Source organism: Papio anubis, chromosome 12, assembly GCF_008728515.1.
Source record: "Papio anubis isolate 15944 chromosome 12, Panubis1.0, whole genome shotgun sequence".
In the NCBI taxonomy this organism is placed as follows: Eukaryota; Metazoa; Chordata; class Mammalia; order Primates; family Cercopithecidae; genus Papio; species Papio anubis.
In genome coordinates this window covers 29719316-29736186 of record NC_044987.1, presented here as the reverse complement: position 1 = coordinate 29736186, position 16871 = coordinate 29719316, and the positions used below count along the sequence as shown (strand labels likewise).

The 16871-nt window shown below is 35.8% G+C and overlaps 1 long non-coding RNA gene across 2 annotated transcripts in view; it reads right to left on the bottom strand.

Moving 5' to 3' along the window:
- LOC103877861 overlaps positions 1–16871 on the bottom strand; it is a 93214-nt gene that overhangs the window by 70081 nt on the left and 6262 nt on the right. For both annotated transcript variants that reach the window (XR_001895085.3, XR_001895081.3), the window contains exons 2-3: positions 11509–13076; positions 9871–10064 (exon numbers count right to left, since the gene is read on the bottom strand). This is a non-coding gene — a long non-coding RNA (uncharacterized LOC103877861). The remainder of the gene's footprint in view (positions 1–9870; positions 10065–11508; positions 13077–16871) is intronic.

The following is a 16871-nucleotide window of genomic DNA, read 5'->3' as shown; positions in this document are numbered from 1 at the left end:
CCCAGAGGGTGTATTATTTATCAGGGCTAGGAGGAATAACCTGGTGAGATAGGCACCAGCAACACTAAAACTTTTAGCATTGTCTTTACTCTGTGAACTATGGCTGTTAGTTGGATAAACTAAAATGTGCCTTTCTGATAGCAGTAGGGTTAATAGGAGCCACCTACACGTCAAAAAAAAAAAAAAAAAAAAAAAATAGACGATAGGTGGTAGAATTAACTACTCAATGTAATAGGCTACAATTATCTTATTATACAGCAAGTTATAGTTGAAGTCAAGAGATCTGAACAACAGAGGATTATGAATTAGTAGATATTTATATAGTTATGGAACATGGCATCCCAATAACAAGACAGATAGGTGGGCAACAAGGATATTACTCAGCTTGTACCAGCAAAAGAAATCAAGGATGAATGACAGGAGGTTGAGGGTAGTCACCTCAATAAAAAAAATACCTTCATCAATTCTCTAACCTGAGTCTGTTTCCTGTTTTCAAATCATTTGACCAAAAAGAAAATTAGATCCTCCCAAGAGAAAGGAAGCTGCAATAACACAGCAAGTCTATTCCATAGTGACTCTCTCATTCCTTCCCTGAAGAGATCCATAGCTAGTTATTCGAGTTAAACAATAAACTTGGAAAAAGGCATTATTCAAATACTTTTAGGACTACTGGACACAGGTCTTAATTGACATTGATTCCTGGAGACCCAAAGAATAATAACCATGGTCCCCTAGATGAGAGCTGGGTCATATGGGGCCACTAAGGTGTTCAATATATGTATGGGTGGATCAATATTTGTAAAAGTACCTGGTCTACATTAAAAATAAGAATTAACAAGGGCTAGTTAAATCTGTTAGCTGAATGCTGCCAAGAAGCATTGTTGAGCAAGATATCAGAGTAATATTTGTTTTAGGAATATAGGATTGGCTTGACTTTTGCAGACATTATTTGCTTTCATAATTAATTTTTAACCTAGGCTAACATTAAAATTAGTTATTATTCCCAAGGGCATAATGAATGCCAGTAAACAATGTCAAGGACAATTTTCTCAGAGCAGAAAATAAAGTAATACTGCAGTTGATTATTCATATGCAGATACTAGCGAGTTAGCTGCCAGACAATGGTGATCAATAATAAAAATAAATGTTGAGTTCTTCTGTTCTGTGCAGATGACAGCTGCCGATAAGCTGTTGCCAAATCAGCACTCATAGAACATGGATACAGCCCCAGTCTAATTTCTAAGCCTGGAGATTGGAAAAGTGACCACCTGCCCCTTTGCAATGCAGTGGAATTTTTCAGGACAGGTAAATTTGTCTAAAGCCGTAAACTGTCACAATATTGAGATTGATTTATAAATTTCTCAAATAGTCATATGTTAGAAATGAATAATTTTAATATTATTCTTATGTGACCCTGTCATGTCATAGTCCAGTATAGTTGGTCTAGAGATGCTCTGGAATTATAAACAAATCCAGAGTCAGGTAGCATCCAAAGCTCTCAGGCATTTTAAATTTTACTGCACAATCCTACTCTAACTGCTGTTGCCAGAAAGGGTCCCCATAGGGTTTGATTTAATGTAATACTGATAGCCACAATGCTCTAAAGGCTGATCACAGAGGGAGAATCCAGGAAGTAGCCTAGTTCAAGTAGGTCTCCTTAATTCAGCCAGTTTTTGTGTAAAGTTGGACATTATAAATGGTTCTTTGGGACATTTTCTCTTTTAGTTCTGAAATGTTTTTCTTTTGTTCCTGAAAATCAGATCAGATGCTCATTTAAAGAGCTTTGTTATAAATACGCAATCTTTAGAGATTTCAGGGAAAGCAAGTTCATTCTTTTAATATACTTTTGTGGGTAAATTTTGGAGAGCAATGAAAATAATTTCATTCTCAAAGTGTACTGAAAATTTATACAGTAACATATTTTGATCTGGGGAAGAAAAATAATTTCAATTAAAATTATAAAAATAATACAATTTGAGCACTGAAAAATAGTTTCTTATTAATGAATATTTAAAGACCATAATATTCCTTGAAATATTTTTATTTATAAGTTAACCCAAAGGGATATTTTAGTTATAATAATATTAGACTTGCTCAAAAATTAATTTAAATATCAAAGTACATTTTATTAAAGTACTTGTAAATTAATCAATATACCTATGAGTAAGTAATCAGACAATTTTCATCTCAAACTGAAAACCTCAGAATTTACCTCTGCTAGCTTCTATTACCTTCTAGCATTCTCTAGGCAGTAGTGATCTTGCTTTGAGATATGGTAACTGTCCTCTCCCCACAATTTCATTGAAGAAAATTCTAAGACTGTTCTGATTCACTAAGAAATCAATTCCCTCTCTCTGTCTCTTCTACTTGAAACTGTGGTCAAATCACTGTGTTAAAATTCTAGATTCACACTTTGGAGGCCGAGGTGGACAGATCACTTAAGCTCAGGAGTTTGAGACCAGTCCAGTCAACATGGTGAAACCCTATCTCTACTAAAAATAAAAAAAATTAGCCAAGTATGGTCACTCACACCTGTAATCCCAGCTACTCAGGAGGCTGAGGCAGGAGAACCTCTAGAACCCGGAAGGCAGAGATTGCAGTGAGCCAAGATTGTGCCGCTGCACTCCAGCCTGGGTGACAGAGTGAGACTTCATCTCAGGAAAAAAAAAATCCAGATTCACTTTGTTAAGCAAAGTTTATTGGGGGCCATTGTTTTGGACTAGCCTCCTACATGAGGCTCCAGTAAACCAGGAAGGAGTCATCTGTGCTAAGGGCCACATGGTCAAACTAAACTTTCGAAAGAGCCAGTTTTCAGAAAAAAAAAGAAAAAAAGCAAAAACATAAAAACAAACAAGATACTAGCAAACTGGGAAACTGAGGAAGGTTGATAAGGAAGACTTCTCTGGTTTATTTTTTTTTGTTTTGTTTTTGTTTTGTGTATGTGTGTTTTTTTGTTTTTTTTTTTTTTGAGACAGAGTTTTGCTGTTGTTGCCCAGGCTGGCGTGCAATGGCGCCATCTCAGTTCGCCACAACCTCCATCTCCTGGGTTCAAGCAATGCTCCTGCCTCAGCCTCCTGAGTAGCCGGGATTATAGACGCGCACCACCACACCGAGCTAATTTTTTGTATTTTTAGGAAAGACAGGGTTTCACCATGTTAGTCAGGCTGGTCTCGAACTCCCGACCTCAGGTGATCCACCCGCCTCGGCCTCCAAAATTACTAGGATTACAGACATGAGCCACCACGCCCAGCCTAAGACTTCTCTGTTTTAATCCTATAAAGTAGTTTTGAAATGACCAATCTTTTTGTTTTGTTTTGTTTTCTATGTTTTCTTTCTTTGGTTCTATCCTGCCCATAAAGCCAACCTCTTTTGCTTAACTCATCAGAACATTCATTCTGCTTTATACAATGAAAGTTTGCCAATTCTAGAATTGCAATAAAATCCAACTTGAAATTTAATCTAAATTTATTGTAATTTTCTCTCTTAACAATTCCTAGGGAAACTCTGCGATTATGAGAGCTAGAGACTATTTTAGAGGTGACCTAATCTAATAATTTCCAATTGTTTGATTTCTCAAAGTTTGTCTTTTTTTTTTTTTTTCCTGAGATAGGGCCTCGCTCTATGACCTAGCATTGAGTTCAGTGGTGCAATATTGGCTCACTGCAGCCTTGAACCCCAGAGCTCAAGCAATCCTCCCACCTTGGTCTCCCTAGTAGCTGAGACTGCTTGTGTATGTCGCCATATGTGGATAATTTTTATTTTTTGTAGAGACGAAGTCTCACTATGTTCCCCAGGCTGGTGTTGAACTCCTGAGCTCAATTAATCCTCCCGCTTTGGCCTCCCCGAAGTGCTAGGATTACAGGTGTGAGTCACTGTGACTGGTCTCAAGGTTTGTCTTTAAAAAATAAAAAATAAAATCTTTACAAGCAATGAGGAACTACATGATCTTGCCTTCAAAACCTCCTATGACTCATCCTCAAATAGATTTTCTAGGAAGCCCTCAAATAGATTTTCTAGGAAGCCACACAGACAGCTAGAATTCATGACACTTTATGTTAAAATATATAAAAACAAGTTCACAAATGTTAGATTCATTGACTTTTCAGAATTCACTAAACTCTCAGGTATTACGGCTTTTTTAAAAAAAAGAACCAGAATTTGTGAGTACTTCAGTAGACTGCATTTATTTTCAAATGGTTCCTTCAGTTGGACAACAATGTGAGTAAACCACCCCTTTTCTCCCCAGTGAACCACTGCTGCTAAGACTCTCACTGTTGAAGTTTTGTACTTGTTTACTATTTAACCCACACCACGCAGTTCTCTTCTTCATTATAATGTGATTATTTCACAGTGGTGTCATGTTTCCATAGTGATGCAAGATTGAGTCTGCACAGCAGTGTCATAAGTAGAACATTCTACCGTCTTTACATCAAGTTAGATATGAGTATAAATGGGGATTGCCACAATTCTGAAAGTGAGTAAGGCACCTGATTCTCTCTTTAATGCAATCCTTATCACTTAATGTGTTCTTACGTATTAAAGAATATGTGGCCAGTAGAGAGAAGCATAGGATAAATGTCATGGTACCTGCAATTTTTTTTTTTGATTCAAATTTACTTTCATTAATGAAAAATTTTTACATCCACTTACCACATTTATAAAACGTTTCACATATATTGCCCATCTTCTTTAGAAAAAAGTCATTAAATCTCTAAACTAAATCAGATCTTCCTATCATATGCTAATAACATATCCTATAATTTTCCTTCTTAGCAATTATCATATTTTATAATTACATAATGGTGTGATTGCTTGATGAATGCCTGTCTTCTATATTAGACTCTAAATTGCAGTATAGCAATTATTAGTTTTCGTGAGCATCATGACTATCCTTAGCACCTACAGTGCTTGGCACACAGCAAATAATAGGCATTTGTAGAATAATTATATTTAAAAATAAATTATTTTCTTATATGAGCGCCTGCGAGTTGATAACAAAACTCTTCACAAAAAGTCACAGCAAGGCTTCAGAGTTCTCAGCACAACCTTCCATAGTCACTGCCAATTAAAATGGTCAGACATATTAAAACTTGTTTGTCATTCTTGACCTTACTACTTATCTAGAACACCATTTCTTAAAATTCCTTCCTGATAATAGTCACCTTCAGGGCTTATTAGAACAAACATATTTTCAGGATCCTCCCCTAGAGATTCTGATTCAGTGAATTTGAGATGAGACCCAGGGATCTTTTAACAAGCATCCTAGGTAATTTGTATTATCAGTAGAATTGGAAAACACTGATATAGTCATGCTTAACAAATTTGTCTGAACATAAGATTCAATTAAAAGAAAAAAATACCTAACCATACCCAGGACTTCTAAATTAGAATGTATAGAGGAATTGGGAATCTGGATGTTTAACAAACACCATGTGATTCTGTTGATTAAATGTGAGAGACTTAACTATCTGTTACTTAACTGTATGTAACTTCTGTTTCGTGAGCTTAGATGTAGCTTTTTTTAAAAGAGTAGGACAAAGTTAAATTTTTGAAATAAGAAAAAATATGTTTTGCATGAATATGATAAGTTGAACACATGCATTATCTCAATCTTTATCCTTTAGTCCAATTAAAATATTATTAAATTGATTTTAAAACTCACAAGGGTAAGAACAACAAGGGAAAACATGGCAGTTGAATCCAGAGATCACAACTTTAAATGTACATGAATAGTAAGAATGATTTGGGTTTCAGCTTTCACACCTTTGCTAAGTACTTGTGGGAGAAAACCACAAGAATCAAGTTAACTGGGTCCACAGATTCCCAATGAGTCTCATTAATTGGAGGCTCAAGTACATGATTTTCTATGCACTGAATATGGGGAAGAAGTGTAGAACCGTAAACAAACAAACAAACAACAAACCAGCACCACCAATACCACCACCACCACCAACAACAACAACAACAAACCAGGAGGAAGAGTTTCAAATGCGTCTATGAAATAGCTGTACCTTCAAAACTTCTGGCTCACTGCCCCTTCCCATTCTAACAGAAGGCAGCAGATTTACTGCCAGGAGAGTTTAGAAAACCAAATGCAGTGGAATGCAATAGAGAAAACAAAACAGGTAGACTAAACAGAAATTTACAGGTAAGAATGAAAGAAGAAAAAGCAGAAATAATTAAGGTCAGTCATCTCACCAATGAGCCACTGCACTAGCTCTGAAATCCCACCTTTTACATTTCTTGTACAATCAAAATCACTAAATGTCTTTGATGCTTAGTCTACTATTTTCTTTCTTTTATGAACTCCCAGAAACACTCTCTACCAGGCTTTTAGTACCCTATGCAGGTAAGTAAATGGCTGTTATCTTTATAAATCAGATTGATAGAAAGGATAGAGATAATGTCAAGTGGATATTTCTTTAAAAAAGAAAAATAAATATATGAAAACACCTGTAACCTATACCCACTGACTATACCAAATAGTCAACACACTAGTGAAAGAATCTGTCAACCACACACACAAGAAGAAACAGACTATCTGAATGGGCCTATGTTCATTAAAGAAATTGAATCAACAATTAATAACCTTCCAAGATACCAGCCCATATATATTCATTGGCGAATTCTACCAAACACTGAAGGAAGAAACAATACCAATTCTCTACAAACTTTTTGAGAAGATAAAAGCATAAGGAATACTTTCGACTTTCATTCTATGAGGACAGCATCACCCTAAAACCAAAATTAGACAGTGACATTACAAGACAAGGAAACTACAGGTCAATATCGCTCATAAACATAGATGCAAAAATACTCAAAAAAATGTTAGCAAATTGAATTTTTTTAAGTACAAAAAGGATAATATACATGACCAAGAGGAATTTACCCCAAGTGTGCAAGGCTGGTTCAACAGTCAAAAATCAATTAATGTTATCCATTACAATAAGATAAATAATTTAAATCTCATGATCATATTAATATATGCTGAAAAAGCATTTGATGAAATTCAATACTCATTCATGATAAAAAAAAAAAAACCTCAGTAAACTTAGAGAGAAACTTCCTCAAATTGATAAGTATAGCTGCAAAAAAAATCTATAGCTAACATACTTAATAGTGCAAAGCTAGATTTTCCACAAGATGAGGAACAAGGCAGGATATCTCCTGTCATGATTACTTTTCAAAGTCATATTGGAAGTTGTAGCTAATGCAATAAGACCAAAAAAAAAAAAAAAAAAAAAAAAAAGGCGATGGGAGGGGGTAGGGGGATGCAGGGCACGATAGCTCATTCCTGTAATCCCAGCACTTTGAGAGGCTGAGGCAGGCAGATTGCTTGAGTCCAGGAGTTTGAGACTAGCCTGGGCAACGTGATGAAATCCCATCTCTACAAAAAAGCACAAAAACTTGCCAAGCATGGTGGTATGTGCCTGTAGTTCCAGCTACTTGGGAAGCTGAGGCAAGAGGATCACTCGAGCCCGGGAGGTCAAGGCTGCAGTGAGCTGCAATCACATCACTACCACCTGAGTGACCAAGCAAGACCCCGTCTTAAAAAAAAAAAAAATACACACAGCAACAACAACAACAAAAAAAAGAAAAAAATGCTATACTGATTGGTAAGGAATAAATAAAACTGTTTTTGTTCACAGATGATATGATTCGATATGATTGTTTATGTAGAATATCTTGAAATTCTTGAAAGTCAATTCTTGAAAGACTCGACAAGAAGAAACACCTTCTAAAACTAATAAGAAATGATAGCAAGGTTGTAAGATATAAGATACAAGATTAATACACAAAAAGCCAATTCACATTCCTTTATGCCAGCAATGAACAAGTAGAATTTGAAATTAAAAACACAATGCCATTTCCACTGGCACCCACAAAAGGAAATACTTATGCATAAATCTGACAAAATATGTACGATATCTGTATCAGAAAAACTGTGCTGAGGTATAGCAAACAGTATAACAAAACAAATGGAGAGATATTCCATATTCATGAATAGCACCCACAAAAGGAGATACTTATGCATAAATCTGACAAAATATGTACTATATCTACATCAGAAAAACTGTGTTTAGGTATAGAAAACAGTATAACGAAACAAATGGAGAGATTCTCCATATTCATGAATAGCAAGACAATATTATCAAGATGTCAGTTCTCAATTTGATTTATTGATTGAATGCACTCCCAATTAAAATCTTAGATAGTTGTTCTGTTGATATCAACAAACTTATTCTAAAATTTGTATAAAGCAAAAGACTCACAATAGCCAGCACAATATTGAAGAAGAACAAAGTTGGAGGACTGATACTACCCAACTTCAGGGCTTACTATAAAGCTATATTAATCAAGACTGTGTGGTACTGATGAAGGGATAGACAAATAGATCAATGGAATACAACAGAGAACCCATAAATAGACCCACATAAGTATAGTCAACTGATCTTTGACAAAAGAGCAAAGTCAATACAAAGGAGAAAACATAGTCTTTTCAACAAGTGGCACTGGAACAACTGGACATTCACATGCAAAAAATGAATCTGGACATAGACCTCACACTCTTCACAAAAACTAACTGAAAATGGACATAAACCTAAAGGTAAAACATAAAGCTATAAAACCACTAGAAGATAAGAGAAAGAAAATCTAGATTGCCTTGGGTTTGGCTATAATTTCTTTAGATATAACACCAAAGCCATGATAATTGAAAGAAGGTATTAATAAGCTGAACTTTATTATAACTAAAATTTTCTGGTCTGTGAAAGACACTGTTAAGAGAATAAAAAGACAAGACTGGGGCAGAATAGTTGCAAAAGACATATCTGATAAGATTTTTATCCAAAATATACAAATAACTCTTAAAAACGATATTAACAGATACTTCACCAAAGAAGATACACAAATGGCAAATAAGCACATGAAAAGATACTCCAGGAGTCCTGGCATGTGGCTTATACCTATAATCACAGCATTTTGGGAAGCTGGGGTGGGTGGACTACTGAAGGCCAGGAGTTCAAGCCTAGACTGGGCAACAAAGCAAGACCCTGTCTCTACCAATAAATAAATAGATAAGCCAGACATCAAGTGGCATGTGCTTATAGTTCCAGCTGCTTGAAAGGTTGAGGTAGGAGGATGACTTGAAACCAGGAGTTAGAGGCTGCAGTGAGTTACCAGTGCACTCCAGCCTGGGTGACCGGGTGAGACCCTATATCAAAAAAAAAAAAAAGAAAAAAAAAGAAAAGATACTTCACATCCACATCATATGTCATCAGGGAAATGCAAATTAAAATGCTAGGGAGATACCATTACTTACCTGTTAAAGTGGCCAAAATTTGGAACACTGTGAATACCAAATACAGATGGTTTCCTACTTACAATGTTTCAACTTAAGATTTATTTTTTTTTCACTTTATGATGTTGTGAAAGTGATACACATTCAGGGGCCGGGCGCGGTGGCTCACGCCTGTAATCCCAGCACTTTGGGAGGCCGAGGCGGGCGGATCACAAGGTCAGGAGATCGAGACCATGGTGAAACCCCGTCTCTACTAAAAATACAAAAAATGAGCCGGGCGCAGTGGCGGGCGCCTGTAGTTCCAGCTACTCGGGAGGCTGAGGCAGGAGAATGGCGTGAACCCAGGAGGCGGAGCTTGCAGTGAGCCAGGATCGCGCCACTGCACTCCAGCTTGGGCGACAGAGCGAGACTCCGTCTCAAAAAAAAAAAAAAAAAAAAAAAAAAAAAAGAAAGTGATACACATTCAGTACGTTCCTCAATTTATGATGGGATCATGTCTGGACAAATCCATGGTAAGTTGAAAGTACTCTCAGTCAAAAACACACATTTGACTTACATTTTCAGCTTACCATAGGTTTGTTCAGACATAGCCCTATCGTAAGTCAAGGAGCATCCCCACGGATCAGAGAAACAGGAACTCTTCATTCATTGCTGGTGGGAATGCAAAATGGTACTGCCTCTTTGGGAGACGGTTTGACAGTCTCTTACAAATCTAAACATATTGTTACCATGTGAACCAGCACTTGTGTTCCTTGGTATTTACCTGAAGAAAATGAAAACATACATCCATTGAAAAACCTGCACATAGATTCGTATGGCAGTTTTATCCATAATTTCCTGAAACTGGAATCAATCAAGACATCAGTAGGTTAATAAACCGTGTTACATCTAGACAATGGAATAGTCAGTGCTGAAAAGGAATGAGCTATCAATCCATAAAAAGGCATGGAGAAAACTTAAATGAATATTACTAAGTGAAAAAAGCTAAGCTTAAAAGGTTACATATTGTATGATTCCAACTATATAACATTCTAGAAAAGGCAAAACTATGGAGACGGTAAAATAATTAGTGTTTTCCAGGGGTGAGGAAGAAGGAAGGGATGAATAATCAAAGCAGACAGGATTTTTTTAGGGTGGTGAAAATTCTCTCTATGATGCTATAATGATGGATGCATATTATTATACATTTGTCCAAACACATGGAAACAGTATAACAACTAATGTCCAGAATCTACAAAGAACTCAGACAAATAGGCGAGAAGAAAACAAACAATCCTATCAAAATGCATATGGAAAAATGCTCAACATCAGTATCAGGAAATGCAAATTCAAAACCACAATGCAATACCACCTCACTTCGGCAAGAATGGCCATAATAAAAAAATCAAAAATAATCAATGTTGTCATGGATGCAGTGAGGAGGGATCACTTTTACACAGTTGATGGAAGTGTAAACTAGTACAACTACTATGGAAAACAGTGTGGAGATTCCTTAAAGAACTAAAAGTAGATCTACCATTGATCCAGCAATCACACGACTAGGTATCTACCCAGAAAAAAAGAGGTAATTTTACACAAAAAAAGATACTTACACATGCACGTTTATAGCAGCACAATTTGCAATTGCAAAAACAGGGAACCAGTCCAAATGCCCATCAAAGAGTGGATAAATAAAATGTTGTATGTATGTATGTGTGTATATATATACCATGGGATACTACTGAACCATAAAAAGGAACAAAATAATGGCACTCACAGCAACCTGGATGGAATTGTAGGCTATTATTCTAAGTAAAGTAACTCAGGAATGGAAAACCAAACATCAAATGTTCTCACTCATATGTGGGAGCTAAGCTATGAGGAAGCAAAGGCATAAGAATGATACATTGGGCTTTGGGGACTCAGGTGAAAGGGTGGGGCGTGGCCAGGAATAAGACTATACATTGAGTACAGTGTACACCATTCGGGTGATGGGTGCACCAAAATCTCAGAAATCATGGCTAAAGTACTTATTCATGTAACCAAACACCACCTGTTCCTCAAAAACCTATTGAAATAAAAAAATAAAAAAAGGTAATAAAAACACAAGGTAGAACATGGCATGTAGATTAGTAGTAACATAAGAGATACGACTTTCATATTGTGTGGAAATTAGACACAGCTTTGTGAGAGAAAAAATAGAGTGATCTACTTTTCTTTCTTAGCACCTTAAAACTTCTGTCTCCAAAGTCTTCAACAAGCAACTTTCTCTTCCTCATAAGAAAGTGCAGGGATGTTATTCTAGATGCGTTCTCTGAGAATTGTTTTCCTTTCCTTAGACAAAAAAGAACTTTCAAACGGGGCTAGAACACACAAAGCATGGCTGCGTTAGTTCAGTACCTCTCAGGTTGGCATATGCATATCTAAAAACTAAGACTCCTGGGTGGAAACAAATGGCCTATGTTCTTCTCAGGGTAGAGCACATACCTACAACCATGCAATATATTTTACATGACACGAGAATCCTCATAAGGATATGAAAACCAAAATAAACAGTTAAACTTGGGTATGAAATTGACTCTAGAACAAGTTTGAATTGTGCAGATCCACTTAGACATGGAAATTTTTTCGACCAATATATTAAAAAACTTTTTAGAAATTTGCAAGATTTTGAAAAACTCCCAGATGAACTGCATAGTCTAGAAATGTCAAAAGAAAAGCTATGTCAAAAATGAAAAAAACATACGTAGATACTAGTATATTTCATCAATTCTCACAAAATGTACACAAATCTATTGCAAAAAGTAAAACTTATCAAAACTTTCGCTCACACAGACCATATGTAGCACAGCTATATATAGTAGAGAGAAATATAAACAAATATAAAAACGTGATATTAAATTATAACTGCATAAATTATGTGTAGTACATACTGTACCACTGCAATATGTTTGCAGTCAACTCCTCTTATTAATAAGTGTTGCATGTATCTGCTTAAAATGCTAGGTGAGGCGAATCATCTTCCAGTGAGCAGTTGATCTCTCCAGTAAATTGCATATTGCAGTAAAAAGTGATGTTTTGCAGTTCTTGTGTATGTTTCATCTTGTTTAGTGCAATACCTTAAATCTTTAATAACGGAACCACACAAAGTGCCGCTAGAGCCACTAGTGCTGCTGGAGGTGCCCCTAAGAAGTGGAGAAAAGTCATGGAATTTTAAGCAAAAGTTGAATTGCTTGACATGTGCTCTAGATAGAGGTCTGCAGCTGCCTTTGTTCATCATTTCAGACAGACGATTCATCTTGTAAACACATGAGGTAAACTCACAGCATAAGCAAATACAGTACTATAAATGTATTTTCTTTCTTATGATTTTCTTAACAATATTTTGTGTTTCCTAGCTTACTGGATTGTAATAATACATTGTATTATACATTAACACACAAAATACATGTTCATCAACTATCTGTATTATCGACAAGGCTTCTTCTCGTCAACAGTAGGCTATTAGTAGTTAAGTTGGGGTGAGTCAAAGGTTATATGCTGTTTTCCTATTGTGTAGCGAGTTAGTGCTTGTAGCACCCCCATGTTGTTCAAGGGCCAACTGTATTTTATACTAGGTTTGATGAAAAGTGGATATACTGGACAAAGGGGGTGTGATCTAATAATAATAAACTGGGGGAAACTTAGTAAGACGTGTTTATTCAGATACTTCTGTGTGACTGTTCATCTTCAGAGAGAAAGAGGTTTCTTTCCTCAAGGTACAGGGAGAGCAGCTCTCACATGAAGGTCTCATGACCTGTTTAAGAGAAGAAGGTGAGGGTTGGGTAAGTTCAGAGTCACATGTCTGCTTCTGTGCTTTTCTTCAATATGTCAAGATGCCATATTTGAGACACTGTTTCCTGAATCTCATTATACGTCCTTTTGCATATCATTAGTTCATTCATTTTTCTTTCTGAGCAGTAATTCATTATGCTGAAATGTGTTTACACATTCATCTATTGATGGAAATTTGGGTTGTTTCCAGGTATTGTGGATTACATATAATGTTGCTATGAACAACCTTGTCTATGGACATGTTTTTGCTTATCTTCTATAAATACCTATGAATGAAATAAATGGCTTCATATCTTTCACAACACTTGGTGGGGTCAGTTTTGTTTTATTGTAAACATTCTACTAGATGTGTAGAGATATCTCATTCTAAATTTAGTTTCAGTTTCCGTAATGATTAATAATTTCAGCATACTTGTATGTGTTTAGTTGGCATTCATATCATTTTTAAAGAGTCAGTTCAAAATTTTGCCCTTAATTTAATATGTTTTTTGTTTGTTTCTTATTTTGAAAGTTCTTTATATATTCAACATACAAATCATTTACTAACGATGTGAATTGCAAATATTTCCTTCTGGTCTGTGGCTTTCCTTTTCATTCTCTTAGCAGTGTCTTTTGATCAACAAACATACTTAATTTTGATGACATATAATTTATTAATCTTTTTCTCATATATATGTGTGGCTTTAGTGACTTTATATAAGAAATCTTTGCCTAATTCAAGATAACTGTTATCTTCTAGGAATTTTAATAGTTTTAAGTTTTTTGTACATGATGCAAGGTATAAAGTTCTTTTATTTTTTTGCATGTGAATATTCAATTGATCCAGCATCATTTTTATAAAAGACTATTCTATCTTCACTGAATTGTCTTTGTACTTTTGTTGAAAATCAATTTCTGGATTCTTCAATCTGTTCCATTTATCTATTTGTCTATCTTGATGCCAATATCATACTTTCTTGATTAATGCAACTTTTATAGTATGCATTGAAGTCAGCTTGTGTAAGTCATTCAACTATGTTCTTTTTCAAAGTTATTTGAGCTATTCTAAGTTCTCTGAATTTCCATATGAATATTAGAATTACATTGCCAACCTCTATGAAACAAACTGCTGGGATTTGACTGAAATCAGATTGAATATGGATCAATTTGTGAATTGCTATTTTAACAATATTGAGTCTTCTCATCTATAAATACGGACTGCTTCCCTATTTATTTTTATCTCATTTAATTTCTCTCATTAATGCTTTATATTGTTTACATTTTTCATTACATTTATCAATAGGCATTTTTATGTATATTATTACAAATACTATTCACATTGTTTATTGTTAGTATATATAAATAGAATTTATTTATTGTATATAAAGTTTGCACCTTGCAAACTTGCAAAGCTCACTTATTATTTCTAATAGTTTTTTTGTAGATGTCAGTTGATTTTCTACATAGATGATCATATCTGGAAATAAAATATTTGATTGTTCCCCGGCTGGGTGCAGTGACTCAAGCCTGTAATCCCAACACTTTGGGAGCTCGAGGTGGGCAGATCATTGGAAGTCAAGAGTTCAAGACCAGCCTGTTAAACATGGTGAAACCCCATCTCTACTAAAAATACAAAAATTTGCAGCATGTGATAGTACATGCCTGTAATCCCAGCTACTCAGGATGCTGAGGCAGGAGAATTGCTTGAACTCGGAGGCGGGGGTTGCAGTGAGCCCAGATTGCACCACTGCACTCCAGCCTGGGTGACAGAGTTAGACTTTGTCTTAACAAAAAAAAAATAAATCAAAACCACAATGAGATACCATCTCACACCAGTTAGAATGGTGATCATTAAACAGTCAGGAAACAACAGATGCTGGAGAGGATGTGGAGAAATAGGAACATTTTTACACTGTTGGTGTGAGTGTAAATTAGTTCAACCATTGTGGAAGACAATGTGGCAATTCCTCAAGGATCTAGAACCAGAAATATCATTTGACCCAGCAATCCTATTACTGGGATATACCCAAAGGATTATAAATCATTCTACTATAAAGACACATGCACACGTATGTTTATTGCCGGACTCTTCACAATAGCAAAGACTCACAACCAACCCAAATGCCTATCAATGATAGACTGGATAAAGAAAATGTGGCACATAGACACCATGGAATACTACACAGCCATAAAATAGGATGAGTCCATGTCCTCTGCAGGGACATGGATGAAGCTGGAAACCATCATTTTCAGCAAACTGTCACAGGAACAGAAAACCAAACACCACATGTTCTCACTCATAAGTGAGAGTTGAACAATGAGAACACATGGACACAGGGAGGGGAACATCATACCCCAGGGCCTGTCGGTGGGTGGGGGGCTAGGGGAAGGATAGCATTAGGAGAAATACCTAATGTAGATGACTGTTGATGGGTGCAGCAAACCGCCATAGCATGGTATACCTGTGTAACAAACCTTCACGTTCTGTACATCTATCCCAGAACGTAAATAATAATAATAATAATAATAATAATAATAATAATAATAAATTACTTGTTTTCCAATCTGAATGTATTTTATTTATTTTTCTTGCCTTAGTGCACTAACTAGATCCTCCTGTACAATGTTGAAAAAAGGGAATGAAATTTTCTTGTTCCTTACCTTATGAGAAAAGCATTTAATCCTTAACACAAATAGGATATTATATGTAGGTTTTTGTAGATTTTCTTTATCAAGTTCCTGTCTTTTTCTCATGTGCCGAGAGTTTTTTCAGAAATAGATGTTCAATCTGATTGTCTTAGTTTTTTCCTGCATCTACTTAGATTACTGTACGTTTTTTCTTTTTAATCTGTTAACATCGTAAATTATATTGATAAATTTCAAATGTGAAACCACTTTTGCATTTTCTGGGTTAATACATATTTGGTAATGACGCGTTATGCTTTTTACATATTTTTGGATTCTGTGTTTTTTTACATTTAGTTAGGAATTATTATATCTTATGTTCATGCAAAATATCGGTCTCTGATTTTATTTTATTTTATTTATTTTTGAGACGAAGTTTCACTCTTGTCGCCCAGGCTGGAGTGCAATGGTGCAATCTCGGCTCACTGCAACCTCCGCCTCCTGGATTCAAGTGATTCTTCCGTCTCAGCCTCTGGAGTAGCTGGGATTAAAAGCGCGTGCCACCACGCCTGGCTAATTTTTGTATTTTTAGTGGAGATGGGATTTCACCATGTTGGCCAAGATGTTCTTGATCTCCTGACCTTGTGATCCGCCCGCCTCGGCCTCCCAAAGTGCTGGGATTACAGGCGTGAGCCACTGTGTCCAGCCGGTTTTCTTTTCTTATAATGCTTTTTTTGTTTGTTTGTTTTGGTGTCAGAGTAATGCCAGCATCATTAACTGATTAGGAAAGTATTCCATACTTTTCAATTTTTGGAAGAGTTTGTATAGAATTAGCGTAACTTTTTCTATCAGTTATTGAGAGCGGGATATTGAAACCTTCAACTGTTTTTTGAATATGTCTCTTTCTCCTTGCAGCTTTATCTATTTTTGTTTCATGTAGTTTGAAGCTCTGTTACTACTTGCATAAATACTTGGCAATATTATATCCTCTTGATGAATTGACCCTTCTGGATGGTGAAGAAAAATAAAATATTCTTGGCTTAACCTGAGCTCCAAGAATTGTTCCCTTTGGTCCTTCCAGAGGTTCATTCTTCAGTTTTGAGTAGACTTCACCCACGCATGTGCAGATCAGTTCTCTCCTGAAACACTTGAG